This window comes from Pleurodeles waltl, chromosome 1_2 (genome assembly GCF_031143425.1).
Source record: "Pleurodeles waltl isolate 20211129_DDA chromosome 1_2, aPleWal1.hap1.20221129, whole genome shotgun sequence".
In the NCBI taxonomy this organism is placed as follows: domain Eukaryota; kingdom Metazoa; phylum Chordata; class Amphibia; order Caudata; family Salamandridae; genus Pleurodeles; species Pleurodeles waltl.
This window is the reverse complement of record NC_090437.1, coordinates 1,167,441,867-1,167,455,169: the sequence shown is the minus strand read 5'-3', so window position 1 is coordinate 1,167,455,169 and position 13,303 is coordinate 1,167,441,867. Positions and strand designations below refer to the sequence as shown.

The 13,303-nt window shown below is 42.1% G+C and overlaps 2 long non-coding RNA genes across 2 annotated transcripts in view; one reads left to right on the top strand and one right to left on the bottom strand.

Annotated features, from left to right (window-relative positions):
* Positions 1-13,303, top strand: part of LOC138296057 (uncharacterized) — a 105,486-nt gene that overhangs the window by 64,305 nt on the left and 27,878 nt on the right. The window contains exon 2 of the long non-coding RNA XR_011203740.1: positions 254-419. This is a non-coding gene — a long non-coding RNA (uncharacterized lncRNA). The remainder of the gene's footprint in view (positions 1-253; positions 420-13,303) is intronic.
* The window catches only part of LOC138296060 (uncharacterized), a 155,812-nt gene continuing 150,539 nt past the window's right edge, over positions 8,031-13,303 (bottom strand). Inside the window, exon 3 of the long non-coding RNA XR_011203742.1 lies at positions 8,031-8,138. This is a non-coding gene — a long non-coding RNA (uncharacterized lncRNA). The remainder of the gene's footprint in view (positions 8,139-13,303) is intronic.

The following is a 13,303-nucleotide window of genomic DNA, read 5'->3' as shown; positions in this document are numbered from 1 at the left end:
CTACAAAAACACATAGAGCTAAATTTAATACGAGACAACGTTTTATCTCAAAAGTACTGATGTAAGGAATTTCCTGCCGTTCTAGGGTCCAGTTTTATAGATGAAGACAAATGCCTGAAAAGGACATTGATTTGTGGTTTAATAACACAAAACATATACTGGCATGATTGAGGGTATATGTGATTCATTGTTTGAGTGCTTATTAAGGCCTTTACAATACGTAAGTGGTAACAATGGTTCTGTTTTGTTACAGGTTGAAAAAGATTCCAATTTCAAGAACTGAGAAATTAGTCAGACCTTTACCTCGAAGTGTTTGTTAAGTGGAAGCTGGCTGTATGGGATGAAACTTTAAAGACAAATGTTTGGTTAGTGGAAGGTGATAGTTTATCTGAGAGCTCAAGAATACAACATGAGAAAAGGTATGAATCATAATCAAGTCTTACCATAACTCAACTAACCATTTCAAACCTTTAGCACAAAAATAAGAGATATAATTTCCATTACTTTTCTCTCAAACACAAACTATAAGGACTATATAGACTTCCTATTTTGTTTTGCCTTACCAGTGTCATAATATCGTGTCTTAAGCTTCTCTGCTGAATTAGGCAACTCTGCCTCTTGCCTCTTTCTTCTACACCTCCTGTCTTTTACTTACTTTTCTTCTTCATTCTATGTCTAACTTTTCTCCCTTTCTCTCTTTTAGTCTGGGTCAAAGTGGAGAATACGTCTAGGTCCCCATAAATGAGTGTTGGTGCCAACAACCTGCATCCACATGCACAAATTAAATTAAACACTGAGTCCAATTAGGGCTTCTCTTAAAGGGATCCCAGTGAACTCTCTGTATTTCCAGGTCCAGATCGATGGATGCCACCGTGGGGATATGTTCTTTAATTAAAGTTATAATAAGACCTTTGATGTTGTCCCCTTCCACTCACTCTGGAATATTCAGGAATCTAAGGTTGTTTCGCCTGCAGTTATTCTCCAGGGATTCTAATTTATCTCTCAAATCTTTCTCACTTCGTTTTAAGGCTTGAACTCCATGTCTGTTAGCTTCTACCTCTGCCTGTAACACTCTGATGGTAGACTCCATGTCCCCTAATTGCTCCGTCAGGTTAGTAATTTTTGCATCGAGACTATTGCAAACCCCCTAAATTTTAGCCTGGTTGGACTCTGTTACAGCGAACTTGTCTCTCATCTCCTCTGATAGTGACTGTAGTAGAATATCCGTGTGGGTTGTGATGCTCCGAACAACCGCCACCTCCTGTGGTAGTACCAGGGACCCCCAACTATGCCCTGTCCCATTTCCTGAGTAACTGAGCTTTGCAGTGAGTCCGACGGCATAGAGGGTGCTCTTGCCGAAGTGGATTCCGTGTTTGCTAAGGAAGTAGATTTGTTCTGTTGGGTAGGGGGACTGATATGGTCTTGTACCTTGAAGAAGGATCTAAGCGAGCGGGTGATTTTCACTCTCCTGGTAGTAAACCTTAGAGTGCTCCTTATTTCTGTGGTATTTTTATCAGCAGTGCTTGCTTACTTTGGAGAGGCACCCATCCCTCATGAAGTAATGGTGAAGGTGATAATAAATTGGGAGGCTTACCTTTAACAGATCGCTTGTTTATTGCCCCAGTCCCCGATGGTGAGTAAATTGAGGCTAGTGGATGGTCCGGATGGTTCAAACCGGGGTTAGATAAATATGATTTCTGCGCCTGTTGCTGGGTCCTGGCCACAGGCCACAGGCCCCAATGTGCGCCTGGGTGTCATACAGAGATGTTCAACCTGGGAGGCCTGGAGTGTATAAAAATAATCTTTACCTCCACTTGTAGGGAAAGGCTCCCCTCCCAGCTTCAGTCCCAGTCAAGGTAGAGCCAGGAATGAGCCTGTGCTGACTCTGCCCAGGCCGCCCTGGATGCACAGCCTGGCCACCACGCCAGAAAGGTGTTGGTTAATTTTGCCTCATCAGATCCTTACAGGAGCTCTTAAAGTTCGGGGTTTCAAGCACGAGGGTTGGACGTTCTCAATAAGATCCGAAATGACCAGGGCAACTCAAGATCGACGATGGGAGCTGGAGAAGCATATGCAGGAGATTAAGGGGGTCATTATAACCTCGGCGGTCTTTTGAAAAGACCGCCGGGGCCGCGGGAGACAGAAAACCGCCATTGCCGGCGGTATTCCTGTCTCCCTATTATGACATTTCCGCTGGGCCAGCAGAAATGTCACATCAACATTGCAGCCAGCTCGTAATAGAGCCGGCGGCAATGCTGATGTGCAGCGGGTGCAGTAGCACCCGTCGCGCATTTCACTGCCCGAAATTCGGGCAGTGAAATGTGCGACGGGGCTATGCCTGGGGGCCCCTGCACTGCCCATGCCAAGTGCATGGGCAGTGCAGGGGCCCCCAGGGGCACCCCAAGTCCCCTTACCGCCGGCCTTTCAATGGCGGTGTGTACCGCCACGGACAGGCCGGCGGTCGGGGACTCATAATCCCCAGGGCAGCGGTGCTTGTTATGACCGCCAGGCGGAATCCTGGCGGGAAAATGGAGGGGCCGGCGGTATGGCCGTGGCAATTCCGCCACGGTCATAATTGCTGGCGGAACACCGCCAGCCTGTTGGCGGTGTTACTGCCAACATACCGCCGGCCGCCAGGGTCGTAATGACCCCCTAAGTCTTTAGGCACTGCTCCGCAACTGAGATTCCCTGCTACCTTGAGAGTAATGTGGAAAAATAAAATGAGTAATATGAGGGATCCCCAAGAAGCCACTGCACTAATTGAACAGATAAAAGGGGAGAGCTAGTGGGCTCCGGAGTGGCGGGGCTCAAGGGTAGGATGAACCACCCATTTTGGTCAAAGGGAGGGTTCACCAGGGAGGGTTGGGGGAAGGGTAGTCCTGGGGCGGCACATAGCAAAATGACTTGTTTAAGTTCGCTCATGCTGGGGAGCAGATGGGAGAAAAAAAAAAGAAGAGTTCTCACATCTTAACACAACTCTCTGGTTGGTCAGAAGGCAGATACTTGAATTGGAATAGGATGAGGGGGCCCGGGGTCACTTCTAAACTCAAAATGTTTACTTGGAATGTAAATGGACTTAAAGTAAACAGCAGGAGAAGGAGACTTTTAGTATTTTTAAGATTATCTGACAGTCAGATTATTCTCCTTCAAGAGACACATTTAAGATACGAGGAGTGGATGAACATTCTTGAGGCACAAAGGCGGATTATTTAGTTTGCCTGTACTAACCAATCCTGTAATGTGAAAGGGGTAGCAATTATTATAAAGAACAAGGTTCAAGGTCATTTGAATGACGTAAGCGCTGACCCTAGGGGCAGGTGGTTAATGGCGAACATCAAATTAGAAGGGGTCGAGTATACCTTGGTTTCTTATTATGGACCCAACGTGGATGACCCAGGCCCACTTATGGACCTCTATGAGCAGCTGTCAGAAAGAGCTAAAGAACCTGATAATAGTTGGAGGGGAGTTTAATGTTTTGCTTAACCCCACCCTAGATAGGTCCACCCCCAGACCACCTGTCAGCACAATCAGGATGAGAAACTGTTTATCCTGATTGCTACATAATATAATGAAGAATGTTGACCTGATTGATCCTTGGTGAACTAGAATGGGGCAGATCAAGGAGTTCACCGTTTGGAAAAAAAAATATGGCCACACCTTGAAATAATCTAGTGGGAGCCTCTCACCAGCCATGTCACCTTTCGGATCATTCAGCCGTACAGCTAGACATCACACTCACTTTTCCTTGTGCACATCCCAGATGGACACTTGATAGATCCCTCCTGGGTGAGGAAGAGATTATACTGATGCTAAAAAGGGATTCAAAGGACTTTTATTTAGATCAATCTAGGTTCAGCATCAATAACCACAGTTTGGGAAGCATATAAGGCCTTTATTCGTGGGAAACTGATTAGTTATGCAGCTACAGGGCAAAGAGAACTAAAGCCACAGAAGAGACTCTGGAGGGTAAACTCTTCAAATTACAAGCCCGTATGGATATCTCTAAGGACTCAATAACACAAGTTCACTTACAGAATCAAATCCAGGAAGTTAAAAATTCACTTGAGGTATTTCTGGAATCAATAGTATGGAGTAAGTGGGAAACTAGTAAATTATCGCACTTTGAATGTGGGGAAGGTTGTGGGAGGTTACTAGCTTGGAAAATCAGGTCTGATAATGCTAGGAATACTATTAAAGAAATTATGATTCACGAGTCGGGTAGAATGTCTTCAGAAGATTAAGATATCGCAGGAGCTATTGCCAATTATTTTTTCGGAACTATACAGGGAAGACATCGTGTCCTCAGTGGAGGAGATTGAAAATTGGCTGAGGGCAGACACTCTCCCTAGGGTGGAATTAGATAAGAATCAGATTCTCAATCAACGCTTCCAAACCGGAGAGGTAGATAACGTTATTGCTGGGCTGAAAAATGGGAAGGCTCTGGGCCCAGACGGAATACCAGCCGAAGTACAAACTCCTGAAAGAAGAACTTGTACCAGTCCTAACTCAGTTGATGAATTCGATATTCATAGAGTCCACCCCGGTCCCGACTTCATGGACTTCCTAACTTCATAGAACAAAGCTACTATAACTCTAATATTAAAGCCACAGAAGGATGCTAGGAGATGTGAGTCATATAGACCCATCTCATTGCTCAACAACGGCTTTTGCACAAGTGCTTGCCAGGAGATTTGACAATGTGATTGGTAGCCTGATGCAATCAGAAAGGTTTTATGAGAAATCACACTTAGGGGATTTGATTCATGATCTAGTTTCTGCAGTCGATATTGCCACTACTACTAACATCCCTCTCGCCATACTGACAATCAATGCTGAAAAGGTGTTAGACAGAGTGAGCTGGCTCTTCCTGCAGGCAGTAATGAAACACAACAACTTAGGAGATAATTTCCTTAAGGCAATTAGAGCTATCTATAAACACCCATAGCCAGGATTCTTCTCAATGGTAACTTATCGCCACATTTTAAAATTGAACAAGGAACACAACAGGGGTGTCCTCTCTTTCCTCTTCTTTTTAATTTATACATTGAACCATTGGCTAGGAGAATTAGACTAGATCAGAAAATAGTACCCTTTCAGTACCAAAGCTGGGTGCGGAAGGAAGCTTTATATGCAGATGATCTTTTGATTTATACACAGAATCCTCAAAGTTCTTTTCCAGCACTTTTTGAAACTATAACAGGTTTTGGGGAAATCTCAGACTATTTAGTCAACACTGATAAATCTGAGCTAATGACCTGGAATGGCCCACAGGATATTATTTTAGAGAAAGATGAAATTTGCTATCTAGGGGTAAACGTGGTCAAAAACTTGGCTGAGATGATCCATGTGAACTTTCTAAATCCTTTTAGGGAAACAAAGAGGCTTCTCCACCAATGGTCGCATCTACAACTTTCTTTTCTAGGTAGAGCAAATTTAATAAAAATGGTGATACTGCAGAAATTTACCTTCATCTTTAATGTTCTGCCCTTATTTATTAAAGCTGACTGGTTATGGAAACTGCAGGGGGAAGTTATGAGTTTTATTTGGTCACATAAAAATCCAAAAATAACCTGGAAGAAATTGAGGAAGAAGAAGTTAGATGGAGGAATTGAAATTCCAGATTTTCAGCTTTACTATTTAGTATTTCAATTAAAAAACTTCAGACCACTACTCTCTAAAGAATATGCATCCTCCCGATTGTGGGTGTTAACAGGGAGCCTCCAGGAGCAGGGTACATACTTTCTCTATAAATTTGGTCATCCTAAGTTCTACAAAAAAGTAAGATTCAAAATTCTCAAAATGGCTTGTAGTTCGCAGTGAGAAGAAGATTAGGAGTCCCATACTATAGTGAGCCAGCTCCAATCTGGGATTCGCCCGGTACCCCATAATGTTTACAAGATGCATTAGCTATTCCATTCATAGTGGTAAGAATTGTACAATGGAGACAAATAGTTATGAGGAGCTCTGTGATTCCATGGGGGTCCCTATCTGACACGACAAATGCTAGGTTATCCAGGTTCAAATATATACAAATTAAAAGTTACAAGGAGAACCTGAGGCAGGGCTTGCCATGGATTAGGAAAGCGAAATTATAGGCACTCAGCGATTAAAGAAAGAAGTCTTAAAATGGAACTGGGCACCAATACAAGCTGCAGATATCTCTCTTCCATTACCTGTAGAGGTGTGGAAATCTGATCTCCCAGCACCCGACCTTCCTCATCTTTGGCAGGCATCTATGAATATACTCTGTTCTGTGTTGAAATCCGCCACCTTAAGGAGGAATCACCTGTTTACTGTGTGTAGGGCCTATTGGATGCCTGGAAGGCTAGCTAGAATAGGATTTCAAAGGAAGAGTAACTGCTCGAAATGTGATCCTGAGGGTGTGGATGATATACAATTTTGGTGGCGGTGCCCAGAAATTCAAACCTTCTGGGAGAAAGTGGGCAAGATGATTTTAGCTATTATAAATAGACAAGCAGAGGTAAGCCTACCAATGATTATTTATATTCTGATTATATGAGGGACATGGGGGAGCATGATAAATTGGAGAAACTTCAGGCTCACCTTTTTTTTTATTTTGTGTTGATAGCACGGCAGGAGATATGTATTAAGTGGATATCTAGATTTCCTCCTACTCATATTAATTGGCTATTGTTGGTGAAGAGAATCTCTGACTTAGATTGTAGTAACGGCTCAGTCAAATGTTAGAGGATGTGGGGAACCTTTTCTGACTTTCTACAGAGCTAATTTTTTTCATTCTTATACTGGGGAGACATAACACAAATAAACTTGTGACATCTGAATACAGCAAGAGTCCAATGATTAATCAATAAGACGCAACAGAGAGGAGGTGAGGGTGTGGATTTGCTTTTACTCTGTCCCCCTCATGCCCCCTCTCCTCAGATTGTCGGAGGTTGCCTATCTAGTGTCAACTCTTGGGTTAGGGGTCTGACCAGAGTTGGGACATATCTTGGTTCCTCCTGTCTTTTGTTATAAAATGAGGACTGAAAAAAAAAAAAAAAAAAAAGAAAATACTGCGTCCAAGGCTATAGAATGATTGCTGGGTGGGGCCTGCCAAGTCCTAGCTCCTTTCACTAGTGGAAGTGGACCCATTGCCATACACGCTCCATGAGCTGCGCCCATGCGCCACTAAATCTATGTGTCTATCTTGTCTAACTGTTCTGCTGATTGTTCCATCAAGGTCCCTTCAGCAGCAGACAGGTATAGTCAGTAGTGAAACCATGTCTTTGTATGCCTCTTGTTTATGTACTCATAACTATGTGCCAGTGTGTTCAGAACTGCCTTTAAATCTCGATTAATTATTACCAATTGTTTTTGGTTAACAGTGTTTAGAAATACAGGTTTGCCACACATTTCCCAAAAGCTGCTTTGAGGGAAAACACATGATCTTATGCATAACTGCATGTATGATCCATTCAGGTTGGAAGTTCTTCCAAAACACCATTTGACGCACATTTACTTAAAATCCCCAGTGTACCTGATTCACTGTGCTTAAGAGCTTAAGAGGTCAATTTCCTATTAATTATTGCAATACTTATAAAGGCAGAATAAAACGAATACTTTAAAATCAATGCAAAATAGGCGGTGTTTTTAACAATCTGATCATATTGTCCCATTTCTTTCATATATGTTTTGTGATGGGTTCCTGTTAAAGACCTCTTTCATGCTGATGTTGTTCCTGGGGCTTCCAAAATAATCTGATCGTCTCTATGGCCCTGCATGCCAAAGTACCACTTAAAATCTTTGCAACACCCTTGAGAAGAGGGTGTTAGTAGTGGGCACAGGGAGGCGGGGGCCCGGGGGTCTATAACGGAAGATGCTTAGCAATGGAGCACTATGGACATATGAGGAGGGGAGAAAAGTGCTGCATAGGCAGTATTATTGCTCGGGTCATGCATCAGGCAAGGAGGGTAATACGCCTAATAAACTTGAGGCAACATGACAGTCATGAAAAGAACACCCTTGCTTTCTGGTTTTACTTTCAAAATATAATTATTACCGATTATTACCTTTGTTTCTTGACTTTTGAGATCTCTTGCAATAGAAAAATGCTGGTATTCCGAGGAGAATTACTGAAACAATAGCCAACATAGTGTAATGGCTTTTTGCGCCTTTTTCTGCAATTAAATAGTAAAGTTACCATGAGAATGTCAGTATTAGAATTAAAAAATAAGTCAAAGACATCTGAACTTCTTTCATTCAAGTATTCAATTTAATAAATAACAAAAAAGACCAAATTCACATTAGCAACGTATATAGAAATATATACAATCAGCAATGTTTGTCATATTGATAAGCCTTGAAAAGATATTACGAGATCATGACTCATTAAAGCTAAACCATACAATGAGAATTCTCCTTTTCTAAGAAATCACACCAAACATAACTCTTCGATATACTATTAAAAATATATATGTTTCTGTATAGAGATTTATTATCTAGTGCTGCACCTACAATCAGAGTACAATACATGATTCCCTGATGGAGCTAGGATTCATATAGCTAGTCAACAGTCCCACCCATTCTTGTAGTTACACACCCTTGACTTGGCATCTGCTACAACAAAGAAATAGTTACTGCTGCAATTCAACCTCATGTCTTCAGCTTCTTACTGAATAGAAGGAGAGAGGAAGAGACTCTGATGTGGAGTGGGAGGTAGAGTCACACTTTAGGAGCAATGTAAGAGCATGCCTGTCATCCTGATCTGGAATTGTGTATCTGTGGGATGTGTGCAAGTAGGAGTCCTGTGGAACGGAGGCATCTGGGTGGTTGGTGGAAGGAGATGCAGCTGTTCATATGGGTGGGGCCTAAGTTGTGTAGTGCCTTGAATGTGTGTGGGAGGAGCTTGAAATGAGCATGTTTGTGTATCGGGAGCCAGTGGAGCTCCTTGAGTTGTGGTGTGATGTGAATTATGTTTGGGGGGTTAAGGATGAGTCTTACTGCCAAATTCTGCATGGTTGTCTTCTGCTGAGTTGCTTATGGATCCCGTGTGTAGAGGGTGTTCCCATAGTCCAAGTTGCTGGTGACTAGGGGGTGTCGCGTAGGCTCTCATTATTCTAATGAGACTATTGGATTTGAGTGGCAGGATCACTTGCACTGTGGGGCACTGAGTCTGAATCCACTGCAGGTGACACCTGTCGGCCTAATCCGGGGTTTGTTCTGGCTGACGAGCAGTGGCTCATCCCTACCCAAGAGCAGGGATGATTGGGCAACCGAGCACATACACAATTGACTTCTCAGGGAAATCGTGGTCACTCAGATCTCATCTGTTTCTCTCTGTTATATTAGTCTCACAAATACAAGGACAATCAGAGGGAGAATTGATTTAAATGAGGTTTTATTAAAGTAACTGCATCTTAGATACTAAAGAATGTACTGCAACAACTAGTACGATGAAGCATGACAGGATTAAAATTGTGCCAAGGAGTGTGAAGCATAAAAATAACGCTCCCATATTGTCACTACAGTTTTTAAAATAGCTCCTACCTAGGCAATGTGAGAGCACAGCATGTTTAAGCTCTAATTCTGCCCTTCAGGTTCCCCTGGGAAGACATCATCCCTCTTACCTGAGCAAGAGGCCTGTAGTCTACATAAGCAGCTGCAGCAAAGCAGTCAGCATATAGTAGTGGCCATCTGGCTGGAATCTCCCTCTCATGTACATGGGTCAAAGTAGTGTTTTTATAATAAAACAGCTGATGTTCCAAAAATGGATCCCCATGTAAGAGTATTTATGTTTCTGTGAACATTAGAGATAAAACGTGCCACGTTTTCCAGCAACCTATCTTACTGAAGCCTTGAGAAAAGCACAGAGTGAAAGAAATGTCTTGTTTAAGAACCCAGTGCTGGCCTAGGCAAAGAACAGCTAGGTAGAGAAATTAAAACAAGACCGCAAATGTGGCTATTGTTAAAATAATAAAACGAAGCCAAATTAAACATATCTAGGTTAAAGTGCACAGCGGCAGGCCTAGTTTGCTAAAATAACGTGCATGCAGCTATAACTAAAATGGCTACACAACACTCTCCCCTTGCCGGTTCAAAGGTGGTTCAAAGCCTAAGTATTTAGAAAAGCTACTAAAATTCAACCTAAGGCGTATGTTAAGGAATGTCAATAATGACAAGTTAAAAAACACTTCAGCATGTCTAAAAAGGACAATTTAAAATTTTAAGCCGAATTTCAAAAGTCAGAGTCATTTTGGAAGTTGCCAATTGAATCTGGGATAATTTAAGACAGGAAATCTTCCACTTCGGCAGGTGGTCAAGTAGGAAGTTCTTTGCCAAGGAAAACTAAGGAGCATTCGTGTTCCAAAGCCTGGGCTCCAGCCAAGGCAGCAGCATTTAGTGGTGTGCCCATCAATGAGTTTAGAGCTGCATAATCCACAAACGGCAGCTCATAAGCAGCTTCCTGTAGCAAACGCACCTTCAATGCGCATGTCTGGTAATGAGCCCTCAGGGAGAACATCGACAGATCAGCGTCCAATGAAAGCAAGCGCTGCGTAGAAAGACAAACTTTCACTGCATGTTCGAACGAGCACCAGAGGCACCGAAACACAGGCTGCACTCAATGCAAAACTGGTTTGAATGATAGAGACCAGTCACGATTCAATTGCTCCAGGAGTGATGCTCCAAAGTACTGCATCATACATTCATGACACAGCTGCGCTGGTGGAAGCACTTTCAGTCCTCCTTGTTGTGACGGGACAGCCATTGCACAGAAAAAGTAGCAATAGCAAAATGCCACCTAATATAGCCAAAGTTATCAAAATCCCCCAAAAATACTGAAGAATATTGAGTGTATGGCTGAAGGTATTAAGCCGAATAAAGAGGAGAAGGTGTGAACGAAACCAGAACCAACAGCCTTAAAGAAATTTGCTATTCCAGTAGTACTGGACGCATTAAATATTCATCCCATGAGCACACCAAAGTGTCTCGGAAAGTTGGTACTTAAAAGGGACTAGATCTCTGCTGATGACCTTGCAACCTGAAGCGCATAGGTTTCGCATGCAGATGTGATGCCCACATGTTTTTGAAACAAAGCTTTGAGTCTGCTCAACTTGTCAAAATTCAATTTTGACAGTAGCGATATGAGGCCAAATTCCAGCTACTTCCCTCTGTCGTGTGCGAGGAAAAAATATATTCCCACATCATGTAACAATTTTGGTGACCAAAACGATGTAAACTATTCCGGCTCGCATCTCACAACATCTCTCACTATCAAGGAGCACATAGCTACCATTCGAGAGCACCTGGAATGCAGGTCTAATCAAGGGGGCTGGGACTCCCTTCAGATAACAAGCCAAGTTTGCTGCCAAAGCGTTACACGCCCTGTGCAAGGACAGCTGTTTACAAACCATTGAATGGCTGACAGAAGTCTCGCACTCGCTACCCCTAAGAAAGACCTCATTCATGCCACTGAGAAATTTGTACGAGAAGGGTACATGGATGTAACTATCTCCTAGCCTTTCATATCTGCCCACTGGAATGTGTTTTAAGTAGGATGTGAATTGAAGTGTTGAAATAGGCAGATTAATGACCCCGTGTGTTAACCATTCAGCAGATGGTATTTCAGCCACAGTGAAAGGCAACTTTTCTACTTTTTCAATATTTAACATGACATAAGTCGCTTCTTTTCATTAGCTGCTGTTCATGTTGTTAAATTAAATGTGGAAAATATGTCCCTTGCGCTAACATGTTGCCAAGGAATGCGACCTGCCGTCAGTGTTTGTAGTGTCCAACCTAACTGCATAATGGACCTTAGTTGATTCTGTCCATGGTGTAAAGAAGACATGTCACTTTGTATCATGTCTATTGCAGAAAAAACAATGCTGTTTAAGGTGCATATCTGGTCGGACAGGGTGTTAATCCCATTATCTACAACAGCCAATGCTTTCTGTAAATATTCCTGATCTATTTGCCCTAACCAGGCAGCAACTTCTTGTTGAGAAGATTTCCAAATTTCATTATAGACTGCATATAAGAAGTGCTTTCTGTGTTGTTTTTTGGGTGCCTAACAGGAAATCCTGTAAATCAGTATTATTAGGCAGGAGACTGAGGTGTTCTCTAACAGCATCTAGTGAGGAACTCTTCGACCATTGTTGGCATAGTTTTCCTACACAGTATGTTGTCACTATACCCGCATGTTCAGATGACACATAGCGAAGGTCAAGCCTACTGGTTCTAAAATCCCGAGGAGTTTATAAAACGTTTATGACACCCGTTGGAATCTGTTGGCCACAATAATCACCCACCCGGACGTGAAAGTGAAGCATTAAACGTGCCATCTTGGACCCATTCATCAAGCTGATCTTCAGTTGCATTGATGTATTTTTGCCATTTGTAAAATTTTGCAGGGGCAGGAATACTGGGCACATTCAATTCCTTAATGTTTGCTAAGCCTAAACAGCTTGTCTGCTGTACAGTTTCATTTAAAAATATCATATGAATAGGTATCAGGTATGCTCTAAATAAAGCTTCCTTTCCCCTTATTTGCCATTTATTTGTTCCCCACACACTTTTTAAGTCAATCCACTTCAACCAATATTCACAGCCTTTAATAGCCAACCAGGAAACAAAGGAATCTGAATGAATGAACTTTGTATCTGTCAATAATATATGTACATTTTTCATCAATGGCAATTTAAAATAATATGACTCAGCATTTTTAACATTGTGCCCAGAAAAATATGCACATTTTTCAGAATATGTTTTAGAACTTCCTTGTGGAGGAGTTGGACAATGTTCCCATTGTGTATAATTAAAAATAGTCTTTGGGATATTTGCTCTGTGAATGAAATGGTGTCCATAATAATTATAGCAAAACATGTCACCATAAATTTCTTTGGATTGATAAACATCTTCAATTTCAAATACAGCAAAATACTGCAATTCAGTCATCATGGAATCAACTGTTTTCACATCCCAGTCATCAGAAACAACTCCGGGTATTATCACATAATTCATAGAAAGTTTAAACACTTAAGGTATTTGAATGGCCTCCGGTGAGGGCCGTATATATCAAATGTGACTTTATCGCAAACAATCCCATCAGGAATTGGTATAGCGGAAATGTTCATGAAAGACAAGTCCCTGCGGACCTTGTGAGAAGAAAAATGGGGTATTAGGACCTCATCCACCAGTTCAACTGTTGATCCTCGAGGAAGGTAATGACCATGTATTAATAGAAAGAATGTTATAACAAAGCCAATCCAAAGGAGGAAAGCTAATACAGTAAAGGAAAGCCATAGATAGTTCCATGGAAAAATCAAGTCATTTGCTTTAAGCCAAT